We start from the raw sequence: 21,251 nt of genomic DNA on the forward strand, positions 1-21,251 counted from the left end.
GATAATACATACATTATATATACACACACCTGTATTATATAACTATATACACCTCTAGTACATATATACACTGTATACAGGATAATACATACATTATATATACACACCTGTATTATATAACTATATACCCCCTCTAGTACATATATACACTGTATACAGGATAATACATACATTATATACACACCTGTATTATATAACTATATACACCCTCTAGTACATATATACACTGTATACAGGATAATACATACATTATATATACACCTGTATTATATAACTATATACACCCTCTAGTACATATATACACTGTATACAGGATAATACATACATTATATACACACCTGTATTATATAACTATATACACCCTCTAGTACATATATACACTGTATACAGGATAATGCATACATTATATATACACACCTGTATTATATAACTATATACACCTCTAGTACATATATACACTGTATACAGGATAATACATACATTATATATGCACACCTGTATTATATAACTATATACACCCTCTAGTACATATATACACTGTATACAGGATAATACATACATTATATATACACACCTGTATTATATAACTATATACACCTCTAGTACATATATACACTGTATACAGGATAATACATACATTATATATACACACCTGTATTATATAACTATATACACCCTCTAGTATATATACACACTGTATACAGGATAATACATACATTATATACACACCTGTATTATATAACTATATACCCCCTCTAGTACATATATACACTGTATACAGGATAATACATACATTATATATACACACCTGTATTATATAACTATATACCCCCTCTAGTACATATATATACTGTATACAGGATAATACATACATTATATACACACCTGTATTATATAACTATATACACCCTCTAGTACATATATACACTGTATACAGGATAATACATACATTATATACACACACCTGTATTATATAACTATATACCCCCTCTAGTACATATATATACTGTATACAGGATAATACATACATTATATACACACCTGTATTATATAACTATATACACCCTCTAGTACATATATACACTGTATACAGGATAATACATACATTATATACACACATACACCTGTATTATATAACTATATACACCCTCTAGTACATATATACACTGTATACTGGATAATACATACATTATATATACACACCTGTATTATATAACTATATACCCCCTCTAGTATATATACACACTGTATACAGGATAATACATACATTATATACACACCTGTATTATATAACTATATACCCCCTCTAGTACATATATACACTGTATACAGGATAATACATACATTATATATACACACCTGTATTATATAACTATATACACCCTCTAGTACATATATACACTGTATACAGGATAATACATTATATATACACACACCTGTATTATATAACTATATACCCCCTCTAGTACATATATATACTGTATACAGGATAATACATACATTATATACACACATACCTGTATTATATAACTATATACACCCTCTAGTACATATACACTGTATACAGGATAATACATACATTATATATACACAACTGTATTATATAACTATATACACCCTCTAGTATATATATACACTGTATACAGGATAATACATACATTATACACACACACCTGTATTATATAACTATATACCCCCTCTAGTACATATATACACTGTATACAGGATAATACATACATTATATATACACACCTGTATTATATAACTATATACACCCTCTAGTACATATATACACTGTATACAGGATAATACACACATTATATATACACACACCTGTATTATATAACTATATACACCCTCTAGTACATATACACACTGTATACAGGATAATACATACATTATATACACACACCTGTATTATATAACTATATACACCCTCTAGTACATATATATACTGTATACAGGATAATACATACATTTTATATACACACCTGTACTATATAACTATATACACCCTCTAGTACATATATACACTGTATACAGGATAATACATACATTATATATACACACCTGTATTAGATAACTATATACACCCTCCAGCACATATATACACTGTATACAGGATAATACACACCTGTATTATATAACTATATACACCCTCTAGTACATATATACACTGTATACAGGATAATACATACATTATATATACACACCTGTATTATATAACTATATACACCTCTAGTACATATATACACTGTATACAGGATAATACATACATTATATACACACACCTGTATTATATAACTATATACACCTCTAGTACATATATACACTGTATACAGGATAATACATACATTATATACACACACCTGTATTATATAACTATATACCCCCTCTAGTACATATATATACTGTATACAGGATAATACATACATTATATATACACACCTGTATTATATAACTATATACACCCTCTAGTACATATATGCACTGTATACAGGATAATACATACATTATATACACACACACCTGTATTATATAACTATATACACCCTCTAGTACATATACACACTGTATACAGGATAATACATACACTATATGTACACCTGTATTATATAACTATATACACCCTCTAGTACATATATACACTGTATATAGGATAATACATACATTATATACACACCTGTATTATATAACTATATACACCCTCTAGTACACATACACCCTGTATACAGGATAATACATACATTATATATACACACCTGTATTATATAACTATATACACTCTCTAGTACATATACACTGTATACAGGATAATACATACATTATATATACACACCTGTATTATATAACTATATACACCCTCTAGTACATATATACACTGTATACAGGATAATACATACATTATATACACACACCTGTATTATATAACTATATACACCCTCTAGTACATATATACACTGTATACAGGATAATACATACATTATATACACACACACCTGTGTTATATAACTATATACACCCTCTAGTACATATATACACTGTATACAGGATAATACATACATTATATACACACCTGTATTATATAACTATATACACCCTCTAGTACATATATACACTGTATACAGGATAATACATACATTATATACACACCTGTATTATATAACTATATACCTCCTCTAGTACATATACACACTGTATACAGGATAATACATACATTATATATACACACCTGTATTATATAACTATATACCCCCTCTGGTATATATATACACTGTATACAGGATAATACATACATTATATATACACACCTGTATTATATAACTATATACACCCTCTAGTACATATATACACTGTATACAGGATAATACATACATTATATACACACACCTGTATTATATAACTATATACACCTCTAGTACATATATACACTGTATACAGGATAATACATACATTATATATACACCCCTGTATTATATAACTATATACCCCCTCTAGTACATATATACACTGTATGCAGGATAACACATACATTATATATACACACCTGTATTATATAACTATATACACCTCTAGTTCATATATACACTGTATACAGGATAACACATACATTATATATACACACCTGTATTATATAACTATATACACCCTCTAGTACATATATACACTGTATACAGGATAATACATACATTATATATACACACACCTGTATTATATAACTATATACACCCTCTAGTACATATACACACTGTATACAGGATAATACATACACTATATGTACACCTGTATTATATAACTATATACACCCTCTAGTACATATATACACTGTATATAGGATAATACATACATTATATACACACCTGTATTATATAACTATATACACCCTCTAGTACACATACACCCTGTATACAGGATAATACATACATTATATATACACACCTGTATTATATAACTATATACACCCTCTAGTACATATACACCCTGTATACAGGATAATACATACATTATATATGCACACCTGTATTATATAACTATATACACCCTCTAGTACATATATACACTGTATACAGGATAATACATACATTATATATACACACCTGTATTATATAACTATATACACCTCTAGTACATATATACACTGTATACAGGATAATACATACATTATATATACACACCTGTATTATATAACTATATACACCCTCTAGTATATATACACACTGTATACAGGATAATACATACATTATATACACACCTGTATTATATAACTATATACCCCCTCTAGTACATATATACACTGTATACAGGATAATACATACATTATATATACACACCTGTATTATATAACTATATACCCCCTCTAGTACATATATATACTGTATACAGGATAATACATACATTATATACACACCTGTATTATATAACTATATACACCCTCTAGTACATATATACACTGTATACAGGATAATACATACATTATATACACACACCTGTATTATATAACTATATACCCCCTCTAGTACATATATATACTGTATACAGGATAATACATACATTATATACACACCTGTATTATATAACTATATACACCCTCTAGTACATATATACACTGTATACAGGATAATACATACATTATATACACACATACACCTGTATTATATAACTATATACACCCTCTAGTACATATATACACTGTATACTGGATAATACATACATTATATATACACACCTGTATTATATAACTATATACCCCCTCTAGTATATATACACACTGTATACAGGATAATACATACATTATATACACACCTGTATTATATAACTATATACCCCCTCTAGTACATATATACACTGTATACAGGATAATACATACATTATATATACACACCTGTATTATATAACTATATACACCCTCTAGTACATATATACACTGTATACAGGATAATACATTATATATACACACACCTGTATTATATAACTATATACCCCCTCTAGTACATATATATACTGTATACAGGATAATACATACATTATATACACACATACCTGTATTATATAACTATATACACCCTCTAGTACATATACACTGTATACAGGATAATACATACATTATATATACACAACTGTATTATATAACTATATACACCCTCTAGTATATATATACACTGTATACAGGATAATACATACATTATACACACACACCTGTATTATATAACTATATACCCCCTCTAGTACATATATACACTGTATACAGGATAATACATACATTATATATACACACCTGTATTATATAACTATATACACCCTCTAGTACATATATACACTGTATACAGGATAATACACACATTATATATACACACACCTGTATTATATAACTATATACACCCTCTAGTACATATACACACTGTATACAGGATAATACATACATTATATACACACACCTGTATTATATAACTATATACACCCTCTAGTACATATATATACTGTATACAGGATAATACATACATTTTATATACACACCTGTACTATATAACTATATACACCCTCTAGTACATATATACACTGTATACAGGATAATACATACATTATATATACACACCTGTATTAGATAACTATATACACCCTCCAGCACATATATACACTGTATACAGGATAATACACACCTGTATTATATAACTATATACACCCTCTAGTACATATATACACTGTATACAGGATAATACATACATTATATATACACACCTGTATTATATAACTATATACACCTCTAGTACATATATACACTGTATACAGGATAATACATACATTATATACACACACCTGTATTATATAACTATATACACCTCTAGTACATATATACACTGTATACAGGATAATACATACATTATATACACACACCTGTATTATATAACTATATACCCCCTCTAGTACATATATATACTGTATACAGGATAATACATACATTATATATACACACCTGTATTATATAACTATATACACCCTCTAGTACATATATGCACTGTATACAGGATAATACATACATTATATACACACACACCTGTATTATATAACTATATACACCCTCTAGTACATATACACACTGTATACAGGATAATACATACACTATATGTACACCTGTATTATATAACTATATACACCCTCTAGTACATATATACACTGTATATAGGATAATACATACATTATATACACACCTGTATTATATAACTATATACACCCTCTAGTACACATACACCCTGTATACAGGATAATACATACATTATATATACACACCTGTATTATATAACTATATACACTCTCTAGTACATATACACTGTATACAGGATAATACATACATTATATATACACACCTGTATTATATAACTATATACACCCTCTAGTACATATATACACTGTATACAGGATAATACATACATTATATACACACACCTGTATTATATAACTATATACACCCTCTAGTACATATATACACTGTATACAGGATAATACATACATTATATACACACACACCTGTGTTATATAACTATATACACCCTCTAGTACATATATACACTGTATACAGGATAATACATACATTATATACACACCTGTATTATATAACTATATACACCCTCTAGTACATATATACACTGTATACAGGATAATACATACATTATATACACACCTGTATTATATAACTATATACCTCCTCTAGTACATATACACACTGTATACAGGATAATACATACATTATATATACACACCTGTATTATATAACTATATACCCCCTCTGGTATATATATACACTGTATACAGGATAATACATACATTATATATACACACCTGTATTATATAACTATATACACCCTCTAGTACATATATACACTGTATACAGGATAATACATACATTATATACACACACCTGTATTATATAACTATATACACCTCTAGTACATATATACACTGTATACAGGATAATACATACATTATATATACACCCCTGTATTATATAACTATATACCCCCTCTAGTACATATATACACTGTATGCAGGATAACACATACATTATATATACACACCTGTATTATATAACTATATACACCTCTAGTTCATATATACACTGTATACAGGATAACACATACATTATATATACACACCTGTATTATATAACTATATACACCCTCTAGTACATATATACACTGTATACAGGATAATACATACATTATATATACACACACCTGTATTATATAACTATATACACCCTCTAGTACATATATACACTGTATACTGGATAATACATACATTATATATACACACCTGTATTATAGAACTATATACACTCTCTAGTACATATATACACTGTATACAGGATAATACATACATTATATATACACACCTGTATTATATAACTATATACACCTCTAGTACATATACACACTGTATACAGGATAATACATACATTATATATACACCACCTGTATTATATAACTATATACACCCTCTAGTACATATACACACTGTATACAGGATAATACATACATTATATATACACACCTGTATTATATAACTATATACCCCCTCTAGTACATATATACACTGTATACAGGATAATACATACATTATATATACACACACCTGTATTATATAACTATATACATCCTCTAGTATATATATATACACTGTATACAGGATAATACATACATTATATATACACACCTGTATTATATAACTATATACACACCTGTACTATATAACTATATACAAGCTTCTATAGACACGCTCCCCAGTCTCTTCAGTTTGTTCCCCCACGCCGGTGTCTACTGTAGGAGCAGGTTGCTCTTGTCTCTCCATAGAGTCTTCATTAGGACTAGGCTCCTCCCCTTTCAGTGCGGTCATGTGACCCAAAGACCATGTGACTTCACCTCATTAGCTCTCGTAGGAGTCAATACATTCTAGCAGCCGTTCGTCATTGCAGGTCAGTGCTTGTCGGGTTACGTGGGACTTGTAGTGCGCTCGTCTTTATATTTCCCAGCAGGCTCTTCAGGTTGGGGGGGCCGTGGATTCTGGCAGGGCAGTTCTTTATAGAGCTATTGTTTTTTTACCCACTCGTTGGAAAACCGTAATGAAGGCAAAAGCTTCGAAGTGTTGGATGTTGGATGCGGGCGTTTCTGTGCGCTGCGAGGGCGGATTCCCACCAGCGGATGCGCATAGCGTTTTGTGCGCGTATGGCCGTATTTTGCTGCACTTTTTCGCGTGCTGCGAAAAATATGCGCCAATTGAAATGGCTAATTAGTCTAATGCGCTCCAGACGTGTTCTATTTCAGCGCACTCGATGGTTCACGCTTCTCCTATCGTGTTTTGCAAGAATTTGCGCTTTCCCCTTGACCTCTATAGGGACTTTTGTTCCGGAAATGTGCAGAAAAAAATTAAAAGCTGCGGGTTTTTTGCCCATCCGATACAACCAGGAAAAATACGCGAATGTGACTGAATGGGTCCTATTCACTGTGTATCGCGTGCGCAAAATTTGCAAATACGACCGTGTGAAGCCGGCTTTAAACTACGACCATTACATTCATTTTAACCCCTAAAGTCTGGGGCTTCTTTAAATCTTTTCTGTCGCCGTCGATGTTTGAGGGCCGTTTTTTGCCGGACGTGTTGTACTTTTCAGTGGTGCAATGTCATGTACCGGAAAACTGGCGTAACACTGCGACAAAATTGAGTCCGTACGATTTCTAGGATTCCAAATTTATTTTATTTTTTTGCTATTTCTTTTAAAAAATAAGACCGTAGAAAATTGGGGCCATTTTTAATCACTTTTTAGTAAAATTTTTTCCTGGAGATGGGGTGACCAGAAAAAGCACAATTTCAATGGCGTTGCGTAATTTTTTTTTCTGATGACTTTCACCACGGGGGATAAATAATGCGTCACTTCGATAGATGAAACTTTTGCAGATGCAGTCAGAAAAAATAGGCTTCAGTCTTCTTTATAAATTTGGGGAAAAGTTTTTTGTTTTTTTTTCTTTAAACTTTTTTTTTTCTCTAATAACTAATAAAACTTTTTTTTTTTTTACTTATTTTTAAATTCACGCGAACCTGAACGATCTTTCCTGGCCGTTATAAAAGCGCCCGGCTGAAATGCGCTATCTTGGCCGGCCAGGTGCTTTTACGATGCGGGAATACGCCTGTGTAAACTGATGCATTGTACTCCAGATGGGCAGCGGGTATCGGACGGGCGTGAGAGCGCAGCTGATATACACTTGTGTGAATAAAGCCTTAGGGTGGCTTCATACGAGCGAAAACATGCTTCCATTAGAACCAATGCATTCCCTATGGTGTGTGCACATGTCTGTGCTTTACAGGCGTGCACCACAGGGAATGTGGCTGCTGCCAGCGGCTCCATTGAAGGCAATGGTCTGCTGGCACCCCTGAATTGTTTTTCAGGGAAGGGCTTTATATATAAGCTCTTCCCTGAAAAACAAGAATTTTAGTGTAAAATAAAAATAAAAAATAAAAAAATTCTTATCTGTCTGCCGCTGCCGTGTCCCAGCGGGGATGAAGAACACATCTGCCGCATGTGGCAGATGTATTCTTCATCCCCGCGAGAAAAAATGATTCCCTGCTGTACCTGCCACATCTGTGACAGATGCAGCAAAGGAATTCTTAATCCCTGCGGGGAATAAAGAATTCCCTGCCACAGCTGTCACAGATGACAGCTGCGGTAGGGGATCCTGCTGCCAGCATCCTGCAATTGTTTTTCAGGGAAGAGCTTTAAATATAAGCGACATCTGTGACAGCTGTGGTAGGGAATTATTTATTCCCGCAGGGATGGAGAGTTCCTCTGCTGCATCTGTCATAGATGTGGCAGGTGCAGCAAGGAATTCTTTTTCCTCGGGAGGATGAAGGAAACATCTGCCGCATGCATCTGTGACAGATGCAGCAGAGGAATTCTGCATCCCTGCGGGAATAAATAATTCCCTACCACAGCTGTCACAGATGTCGCTTATATTTAAAGCTCTTCCGTGAAACAATTGCAGGATGCTTGCAGCTGGATCCCCTACCGCAGCTGTCATCTGTGGCAGGGAATTCTTTATTCCCTGCAGAGATGAAGAATTCCTTTGCTGCATCTGTCACAGATGTGGCAGGTACAGCAGGGAATCATTTTTCCTCACGGGGATGAAGAATACATCTGCCGCAAGGCAGCGGTGGACAGGTAAGAATATTTTTTTAATTTTTATTTTACACTAAAATTCTTCTTTTTCAGGGAAGAGCTTATATGTAAAGCCCTTCCCTGAAAAAAATTCAGGGGTGCTGGCAGAGCATTGTCTTCAATGGAGCCTCCGTCAGCAGCGGCTCCATTGAAGGCAATACACGGACTTGCATTCACGCGTGTTTTTGCACGTACATGGGTGCGCACTTATGTACACACAAAAACACGCTCGTGTGAAGCCACGCTTTGGGAAATGTTTGTTTACGCGTCAGAATACCGTATGTGAATTTTTCCTATTGACAAGGCAAAATCCACACGCGGATCCGCGCCAAAAAACCACAGCAGAATTAAATACAGAAAATGACACTGTGAATTCGGTCATGTGAGCATACCGTACGGGCGGCTTCACACGGACATATTTATGCACGCAATATGCAGAGAATAGAAGCCATTAATTTTAATGGGTACACTCTTTCCTTGTTTTGCAGAAAAAAAACACAGTGTGCTCTATGTTTGTGCGCATTCGCGAACCAAGAGTCCGTACAGAAGTCAATGCCGTGGAAAAAAAAAAGAACACATTTGAACTTCGTTAGGCTAAATAGCCTTTTAAATCCGGGTATGGTAGTGCTCTATGCGCAAAAAGCACAATAAAATGCACCAATACGCGTGCAAATCTACCCTTTTCATAGCGCATTTACGTTGCACTGGAATGTGAACAATTGCGCATGCATCTGTGTGAAAAAGGAGGCCGGTAGGTTGTAAAGACCTCTTAAAGGGGTTGTCCCGCGAAAGCAAGTGGGGTTCAGCACTTCTGTATGGCCATATTAATGCACTTTGTAATATACATCGTGCATTAATTATGAGCCATACAGAAGTTATTCACTTACCTGCTCCGTTGCTAGCGTCGTCGTCTCCATGGTGCCGTCTAATTTCAGCGTCTAATCGCCCGATTAGACGCGCTTGCGCAGTCCGGTCTTCTCCCTGGTGAATGGGGCCGCTCGTGCCGGAGAGCTGGTCCTCGTAGCTCCGCCCCGTCACGTGTGCCGATTCCAGCCAATCAGGAGGCTGGAATCAGCAATGGACCGCACAGAGCCCACGGTGCACCATGGGAGAAGACCCGCAGTGCATCGTGGGTGAAGATCCCGGCGGCCATCTTGCTAAGGTAAGAAAGAAGTCGCCGCAGAGCGGGGATTCGGGTAAGTACTAAACTGTTTTTTTTTTTAACCCATCCCTTGTGTTTGTCTCGCGCCTATTGAAAAAAACAAAACCCTGTTTCGGCGCGGGACAACCCCTTTAAGCGCGCTGCGCTGACTAACGTTTATATCCTGTCTACACAACAATGGGTTATTTTCCTGTGCGATTACTGCGCATTTCACAACACACATCATTCAGGAAAATCACCCCTGTAAATGCCCCCTAGTGGTGATGTGTGTTCTACACGAGCGTTCGGCCACATCTGCTCTATGGGAGGTAATGAGGAGACGGACAACAAAGGGGAATTGGTCTACTTTCTTGCTCCATCTGTATGTTGGAGGCGGTGCATTAATTTATCCGTAGATGTTATTGTCAGGGAACTGGGGTTCGGGTAACGGGAAGTCCCTGAAAACTACCCGCAACCCCTGTCCCTACCTACTTGCCCCCCTAGGATAAGCCCTAGGGCGACAACTGGGCGACAGTCCCTAGGCTCACTAGGGATGCAGGGCAGGAGTAGACTCACAAACAAATACAGGAAGACACACAAACACAAAGGCAGGTCAGGCAATCTGGGTCGGCAACAGGAGAAGGCGAGGTACAAGGGGTCAGGCGAAGGCAAAGTCAGGTCCGAAGCAAGCAAGTCACAGCAAGGAATCAAATGCAGGATACGCGGGTGTAGCTGGAGACCAAACATACACTGGCAAAGGTCTGAAGGAGACTAAGATGTTTAAATGCTGTCAAAACTCCTGCCCCAGCAGCTGATTGGGGCGGGGAGCCTGATAGCAGCAAGGCCCAGACAACAAGCAGAGAGTGCAGAGCAGAGACCCAGACATTAGCAGCGAGTGCAGAGCAAGCGCGCCCAGGTGTCAAGGCAATGGGTACGCGGTGCGGGATGGCAACTGCCACGTCCCCAGCAACCCGACTACCTAGGCGCCTGCTCCCTAAGCACGGGAGTGCACACCTGGAGCTGGCGGCCAGGGGAGTTCCCAAATACCAGGATTCCCCTGTGCCGCACCCCCGGAGCCCAGGTGATAGGAGTGGTGGTGCAGGCACGGAGACCCCGAGAGTCGCCGGTCCTGACAGTTATGTCCTAGTGACGTTAGGACTAGAGATGAGCGAGCGCACTCGTTCGAGCATTAGGGTGTTCGAGATGCTCGTTACTCGAGACGAGCACCACGCGACACTCGACTCCATTACATTTCCTTCCCTGAGAAATTTGCGCCCTTTTCTGGCCAATAGAAAGACATGGAAGGCATTACAACTTCCTCCTGTGACGTTCCAGCCCTATCCCACCCCCCTGCAGTGAGTGGCTGGCGAGATCAAGTGACCCCCGAGTATTTAAATCTGCCCCGCCTGCGGCTCGCCACAGACACACACTAAGAGAGATCAGGGAAAGTGCTGTTGCTGTTATAGGGACAGTGTTAGCGTCTTCAAGAACCACAACGGCCCTTCTTGGGGCCACAGCTCACCTAGTGCATTACTGTTGTGGCTGCTGTGAGCAGTTTTGCACAATTTTCTTTTTTTAATGTATATCGGGCGTGCAGGCTGTAGCGTTCTCAGGCTGCAGTCTGTACTTTAGTATAGGGGCAGTAGTGGTCAGGCAGGGATAGTGGTAGTGTATAATCCTGGCTACAAGAACCCCAACGGTTCTTCTTAGGGCAACCTGCAACTGTGTGCATTTAACTCCGTGGTTGCTGGGAGTTGTAGTACCTCTGTATTGCACAGCAGAGCCTGCGTGCAGCCTTCATTTAAACATTTTTCTGTCCGCACTTTGCGTTGCGTCAGATCAGTCTGCCTCTAAGTGTACGCCAAGAAACCGCACATTTTCTACAACGCTCTGTTATACGTGTGCTGTCTCAGACGTTCACAGTCTGCCCGACGCCCATAGATTGAAAGTGCAATACACACTGCATAGCCTCAGCCTGCATTGCAGAGTAAAATAAGGAGATTTTAAAAAAAATTCTTTTTTACGGCTAATGCTTACGCAGTGCATTTGCCTGCGTGGCCTGTGGGACTTCACGTCCATCCAAACTGCATAGTTCACAGCCTAGCCTGCGTGCAGCCTTCCTTATAATTTATCTCTGGCTTCATTTAGCGTTATATTACCGCTGGCAGCCACCAACTGCGCGGCAATAATTCACAAACATTTTTACACCGCTCTGTCTCTGCTCGATTCTTAATCCAGCATGCTGAGGCGTAGGGGTAGGGGCAGAGGACATGGACGCGGTCGAGGACGCGGAGTCCCAGGTGAGGGTGTGGGCATAGGACGAGTTCCTGGTCCAGGTGAATCGCAGCCGCCTGCTGCGGGAGTAGGAGAGAGGACAGTTTCTGGGGTCCCCAGCTTCATATCGCAATTTTTGGGTCCACGTCGTAGACCTTTATTGAAAAATGAGCAGTGTGAGCAGGTCCTGTCGTGGATGCCAGAAGGTGCATCCAGCAATCTATCGACCACCCAGTCTTCTACGCCGTCCACTGCTGCAACTCTGAATCCTCTGGCTGCTGCTCCTCCTTCCTCCCAGCCTCCTCACTCCATGAAAAGGACACATTCTGAGGAGCAGGCAGACTCCCAGGAACTGTTCTCGGGCCCCTGCCCAGATTGGGCAGCAATGGTTCCTCTCCCACCAGAGGAGTTTGCCATGACCGATGCCCAACCTTTGGAAAGTTCCCGGGGTCCAGGGGATGAGGCTGGGGACTTCCGGCAACTGTCTCAAGAGCTTTCAGTGGGTGAGGAGGACGATGACGATGAGACGCAGTTGTCTATCAGTGAGGTAGTAGTGAGGGCAGTAAGTCCGAGGGAGGAGCGCACAGAGGATTCGGAGGAAGGGCCGCTGGACGATGAGGTGACTGACCCCACCTGGTGTGATAAGCCAACTGAGGACAGGTCTTCAGAGGGGGAGGCAATTGCAGCCGCAGGACAGGTTGGAAGAGGCAGTGGTAGAGGCAGGGCAAGAGCGAATAATCCACCAGCTGTTTCCCAAAGCACCCCCTCACGCCAAGCCACCGTGCAGAGGCCAAGGTGCTCTAAGGTGTGGCAGTTTTTCACTGAGACGGCGGACGACCGACGAACAGTGGTGTGCAACGTTTGTCGCGCCAAGATCAGCCGGGGAGCCACCACCACCAGCCTCATCACCACCAGCATGCGCAGGCATATGATGGCCAAGCGCCCCACAAGATGGGACAAAGGCCGTTCACCGCCTCTCCCCCTGGGCCCCAACCTGCCACTGAGATCCAACCCCCCTCTCAGGACACAGGCACTCACCTCCGCTGTCCTCGGCCCCATCCAGCAATGTCTCTCAACACAGCATCCAGCTGTCGCTAAGAGAATCGTTGGCGCGAAAGCGTAAATACGCCGCCACGCACCCGCTCAAGCTTTAAATGTCCACATAGCCAAATTGATCAGCCTGGAGATGCTCCCCTACAGGCTGGTGAAAACTGAGGCGTTCAAAAACATGATGGCGGCGGCAGCACCGCGCTACTCGGTCCCCAGTCACCACTATTTTTCACGGTGTCCCGTCCCAGCCCTGCACGACCACGTCTCACGCAACATCGTACGCGCCCTCACCAACTCGGTTACTGCCAAGGTCCACTTTATAACGGACACGTGGACAAGCACAGGCGGGCAGGGCCACTATATCTCCCTGACGGCACATTGGGTGAATTTAGTGGAGGCTGGGACCGCTCATGTACCACCCACCCCCAGAATTGCGGGCACCAGATCGGTGCTGGTATCTGCGGCGGTGTATGCCACCTCCAATAAACCTTCCTCCTCCTCCTCCAACGCAACCTCTACCTCGCAATCAAGACTTGTCACCAGCAGCACGTCGCCAGCAGTCAGTGTCGCGCGGCGCGGCAGCACAGCGGTGGGCAAGCGTCAGCAGGCCGTGCTGAAACTACTCAGCTTAGGAGAGAAGAGGCACACGGCCCACGAACTGCTGCAGGGTCTGACAGAGCAAACCGACCGCTGGCTTTCGCCACTGAGCCTCCAACCGGGCATGGTCGTGTGTGACAACGGCCGTAACCTGGTGGCGGCTCTGCAGCTCGGCAGCCTCACGCACGTGCCATGCCTGGCCCACGTCTTTAATTCGGTGGTTCAGCGGTTTCTGAAAGGCTACCCACACTTGTCAGACCTCCTCGGCAAGGTGCACTGGGTCAGCGCACATTTCCGCAAGTACAACACGGACGCTGCCACCCTGCGCACCCTGCAACATCGGTTTAATCTGCCAGTGCACCGACTGCTTTGCGACGTGCCCACACGGTGGAACTCTACGCTTTACATGTTGTCCCGGCTGTATGAGCAGCGTAGAGCTATAGTGGAATACCAACTCCAACATGGGCGGCAAAGTGGGAGTCAGTCTCCTCAATTCTTTACAGAGGAGTGGGCCTGGATGGCAGATATCTGCCAGGTCCTTGGAAACTTTGAGGAGTCCACCCTGATGGTGAGCGGCGATGCTGCAATCATTAGCGTCACCATTCCCCTGCTATGCCTGTTGAGAAGTTCCCTGCAAAGCATAAAGGCTGATGCTTTGCGGGCGGAAACAGAGGCGGGGGAAGACAGTATGTCGCTGGATAGTCTGAGCACCCTCATGTCTATATCTCAGCGCGTGGAGGAGGAGGAGGGGGAGGAGCCTGAGGAGGAAGAGACAGCTGGGCCGACTGCAGAGGGTACCCATGCTGCTTGTCTCTCATCCATTCAGCGTGTATGGCCTGAGGAGGAGGAGGATACTCAAAGTCATCGTCCTAGTGAGGACAGCCATATGTTGCGTACAGGTACCCTGGCACACATGGGTGACATTATGTTAGCATGCCTTTCTCGTGACCCTCGCGTTAGACGCATTCTGGCCACTACGGATTACTGGGTGTACACACTGCTTGACCCACGGTATAAGGATAACCTTTCCACTCTCATTCCCGAAGAGGAAAGGGGTTTGAGAGTGATGCAATACCACAGGGCCCTGGTGGACAAACTGATGGTAAACTTCCCATCTGACAGCGCTAGTGGCAGAAGGCACAGTTCCGAGGGCCAAGAAGAAGGAGAGGCGCGGAGATCAGGCAGCATGTTCAGCGCAGCAGGGAACACTCTCCAAGGCCTTTGCCAGCTTTATGGCTCCCCAGCAAGACTGTCTCACACCTCCCCAGTCCAGGCTGAGTCGGAGGGAGCACTGTAAGAAGATGGTGAGGGAGTACGCAGCCGATCGTACCACCGTCCTCCGTGACGCCTCTGCTCCGTACAACTACTGGGTGTCAAAGCTGGACACGTGGCCCGAACTCGCGCTGTATGCCCTGGAGGTGTTGGCTTGCCCTGCGGCTAGCGTCTTGTCAGAGAGGGTGTTTAGTGCAGCTGGGGGAATCATAAAGGACAAGCGTAACCGCCTGTCAACTGACAGCACCGACAGGCTTACACTCATAAAGATGAACAAAGCCTGGATTTCCCCAGACTTCTGTTCTCAACCAGCGGACAGCAGCGCTACCTAAAGATCTTTGTCAATCTGTGTATGATATTCGTCCTCCTCCTCCGGCTCCTCCTCCTGAAACCTCACGTAATCACCGTGAATGGGCAATTTTTCTGTGGGCCAAAAGGCTCATGTAACTTTTCTAAATAATATTTATCTGTTTCAATTCTCATTAAAGCATTGAAACTTCCACCTGAACCAATTGTTTTTTAGACTGGGCTGCCTCCAGGCCTAGTTAAAAATTAAGCCACAGTACGCTAAGCGATTAATGGGTTTCACCTGCCCTCTGGGTTGGGCATGGGCAATTTTTCTGGGGTACATTTGTACTGTCGGTACACCAATTTTTCGGGCCCTCGCCTACAATGTAATCAAAGTAATTTTTATGGGCTTCGCCTGCACTCATGGTACACCACTGTGTCTGGGGTTGGCCTACACTTTTGCTACAGAAATGTAACTCTGTTCTGCCTACCTATATTTCTGCCACAGTAATGCTACAGGGGTCTGACTATACTTCAGCAACAGAAATGTTACTTCGGTCTGCCGATACTTCTGCTCCTGAAATGTTACCTTGCTTGGTGTATACTGTTACTACTGTAATTTTACTAATACTGGGCTCTGCCCATAATGCTTCAACGGAAATGTTACAGGGGCAGGTCTATACTGCTATAACAGAAATGTAACTAATAGTGGGCTCTGCCCATACTGCTTCTACATTAATGTTACTGGGGTCTGACTATACTGCTACTACTGAAATGTTACAAATACTTTGCTCTCCCTACACTGCTGCCAGGGAAATGTTTATCTGCTGCTTTGCCCATACTGATTCTACGTTACTGTTACTGGGGTCTGACTATACTGCTACTACTGAAATGTTACAAATACTTTGCTCTCCCTACACTGCTGCCAGGGAAATGTTTATCTGCTGCTTTGCCCATACTGCTTCAACGTTACTGTTACTGGGGTCTGTCTGCACTGCTGGAACTGAAATGTGACTGGGGCATGTCGCAACTGATACTACTGAAATGTTACTGGGGTCTGTCAATACTGCTGGAACTGAAATGTTACTGGGGTCTGTCTAGACTTATACTACTGAACTGTTACTGGGGTCTGTCTATACAGATACTACTGAAATGTTACTGGGGTCTGTGTATACTACTGCAAATGAAATGTTAGTGGGGTCTGTTGTCACTGCTGCCAATGAAATGTTACAGGGGTTTGTGCATACTCTTACCGCTGAAATGTTACTAATTCTCGGCTCTGGCTATACTGCTGCTACTGCAATGTTACAGGGTAGTGGAAATGGAGGCTTCCCAAAGACATGATGGTGGCGAGGCTGCGCTACTAGGTTCCCCAGGCGCGACAACTTTTCAGCGACGCGGTCACTGGGAAGGTGCATATAACCACGGGGACAGGACACGTACTGCCTCAAAAACATCCCCGTCCTCCTCCTCCAAAAATGAAAACATTCTTGGCAAATGCTTTCGCAGTGGTCCGTCTGGTGGCAGTCCAAGAATTTCACCTTAAACGACACAATAAGAAAGCCGCGCACCACGGCCATCTTAATCCTGGCCACATTCCGAAAACCAACGGAATAAAACCGCGCTAATATGTCCACAGTCGCGACCACTATCCCACCAATGCGGTTACTGGTAAGGTGCATATAACCACGGACACGGGGACAGGACACGTACTGCCTCAAAAACATCCCCGTCCTCCTCCTCCAACAATGAAAACATTCTTGGCCGAAGCCCACCTGTATTTAATCTGACGTTAGCTCTGCTGTCCAGGGCACTGCAATGGGATTTATTTATGTACCGTCGGTGGGTTCCAGGGAGCCACCCATTTGTACCTGCCTGTGTCTATGTATTAAAAACCCTGGTCAGACTGGGGCATGCAGTGTGGGCCGAAGCCCACCTGCATTTAATCTGACGTTACCTCAGCTGTGCTGGGCAATGCAATGGGATTTATTTATGTACCGCCGGTGGCTTCCTGGGACCCACCCATGCTGTCGGTCCACACGGAGTTGTAACTGCCTATGTCTACTTATAATGAACCCCAGTCTGACTGGGGCATGCAGTGTGGGCCGAAGCCCAACTGTATTTAATCTGACGTTACCTCAGCTGTGCTGGGCAATGCAATGGGATTTATTTATGTACCGCCGGTGGGTTCCAGGGAGCCACCCATGCTGTCGGTCCACAGGGACTTCACATAGGGGATTTGTACCTGCCTGTGTCTATGTATTAAAAACCCTGGTCAAACTGGGGCATGCAGTGTGGGCCGAAGCCCACCTGCATTTACTCTGATGTTACCTCAGCTGTGCTGGGCAATGCAATGGGATTTATTTATGTACCGCCGGTGGCTTCCTGGGACGCACCCAATGCTGTGGGACCACACGGACGTCACATTAGGGAGTTGTACCTACCTGTGTATACTTATAAAAAAACCCCGGTCTGACTGGGGCATGCAGTGTGGGCCGAAGCCCACCTGTATTTAATCTGACGTTAGCTCTACTATCCGGGGCACTGCATTGGGACAAACTACAGGAGCAATACAGCGCTAATGAGACGTGCACAGCTACGCTAGCATTGGAGTCCGCTGTAGGCCCGCGATTGCTGAGGGTTTGTGCAGAGGCCTATGTCCTGGGTGCAGTGAAAGTCCGCTTCCTGCCTAGGATTGCTGAGTCTGTGGGCCGAGGCCTATGTCGTGTGGCCGCTCAGATCAATTTTTTGTTCATGTCTTCGGTTTCCTAGTACCCACCTATGCTGTTGGTGCTAACTTAGTTCCCATCGCGGTGTTTGACCTGTCTGCCACAAAGACACTGACTGACTTGGGTAGGGGGCAGAGCGCTGACGGCTTTCCCCTTGCAGTGTCGATTGAGCTATGCGACACCTTGACAGAATGAATACTATGTGGCACATGGATTCCCCATTGCTATGCCCACATGTGCAGCTCCTGACTGAGGTGGCACAGGATTGGATTTCTCATTGCTTCTGTACAGCATTGTGGGCTATCGCCCCGCCCCTTTTAAAGAGGGTCGCTGCCTGGCCCTGCCAACCCTCTGCAGTGTGTGCCTCCGGTTCCTCCTCATGGCAGACGCACTTATAAATAGACATGAGGGTGGTGTGGCTATGGGGCCAGCGTGTGGCATGAGGGCAGCTGAAGGCTGCGCAGGGACACTTTGGTGTGCGCTGTGGACACTGGGTCGTGCGGGGTGGTTGGGCAGCATGTAACCCAGGGGAAGAGGCAGCGGTGTGTCCCGCAGGCAGTGATTGTGCTTTGTTGGAGGTAGTGTGGTGCTTAGCTAAGGTGTGGCTTACTAATGAGGGTTTGTCCGAAGTAAAAATTGTTGGGGGGGGGGGGGGGGGGGCGGGGCCCACTCTTGCCGCTATTGTGGCTTAATAGTGGGACCTGGGAACCTGAAATGCAGCCCAGCATGTTGCCCCTCGGCTGCCCTCTCCGTTTCTGTGTCGTTTCCATCACTTTCTTGGGTTTTGCAGATTTACACCAATGAAAACCTTAGAGAGCATCGGCGATATACAAAAAATGCTCGAGTCGCCCATTGACTTCAATGGGGTTCGTTACTCGAAACGAACCCTCGAGCATCGCGGAAAGTTCAACTCGAGCAACGAGCACCCGAGCATTTTGGTGCTCGCTCTTCTCTAGTTAGGACCTTTGATGATGTATATACTGTGTGGCCCTATACTCAGTATATAACAGGGGCGGCTGACTAATATATACCTGATTACTGATCAGAATATTGTATAAGACTCCTTCATATCTAATGGCTCATTTACACGTAATGATTATCGCTTAAAATTCCTTCAGAAGAATCAATTTGAGCAATAATCAATGTAAATGCGCAAAAATTGTTCACGTGTCGTTCGTGGTTTGTTAAGTTCACTTTTCAGTCAGCTTAGAAAACCTCATTGGCTCACTGGCTTCTCATTCTGTGTAAATGTTCCCAGCTCAGCGCTTCACATGGGATGTAAGGCATTGAGCGAGAAGTCCATGATCCAGCCGCAAGTCTTTCTATATAAACACTGTCCACAAGCGCTGACAACCCTAGGGGTGACTCATGCGGTCATTTGAAATACTGTTGGCCCGTGTAAAAGGGCTATAAGTCACTTCCATTGTACGTTGCCACTAATCCTCTATAATCCCCCAGTAGTAAGACACTTCATGGAAGATGTTCTTATCTCCCTCAGGTTCCTTAGGTACAGGACTCTCACAGATAAAGACGATGGTCCTTTCCATCAATGACCCACCAAGGATGGAGAAGGACGGAGACCACATGGCTGCCCAGATATTAGACCTCACCCTGGAGATCATCTACTGGATAACTGGGGAGGTGAGAGCTTCACATGATGTCACTCTTATCTCTAGTAATAAACAGGGGAATGATGGGAAAG

At 42.2% G+C, this 21,251-nt stretch overlaps 2 protein-coding genes across 2 annotated transcripts in view; both read left to right on the forward strand.

The window, feature by feature from the left end:
- Positions 1-21,251, forward strand: part of LOC136620111 (uncharacterized) — a 534,467-nt gene that overhangs the window by 267,772 nt on the left and 245,444 nt on the right.
- Positions 7,924-21,251, forward strand: part of LOC136620537 (oocyte zinc finger protein XlCOF6-like) — a 36,527-nt gene continuing 23,199 nt past the window's right edge. The window contains exons 1-2 of the mRNA XM_066595388.1: positions 7,924-7,966; positions 21,048-21,190. The gene's annotated coding sequence lies outside the window, so the exon portion shown is untranslated. The remainder of the gene's footprint in view (positions 7,967-21,047; positions 21,191-21,251) is intronic.

This window comes from Eleutherodactylus coqui, chromosome 3 (assembly GCF_035609145.1).
Source record: "Eleutherodactylus coqui strain aEleCoq1 chromosome 3, aEleCoq1.hap1, whole genome shotgun sequence".
Lineage (NCBI taxonomy): Eukaryota > Metazoa > Chordata > Amphibia > Anura > Eleutherodactylidae > Eleutherodactylus > Eleutherodactylus coqui.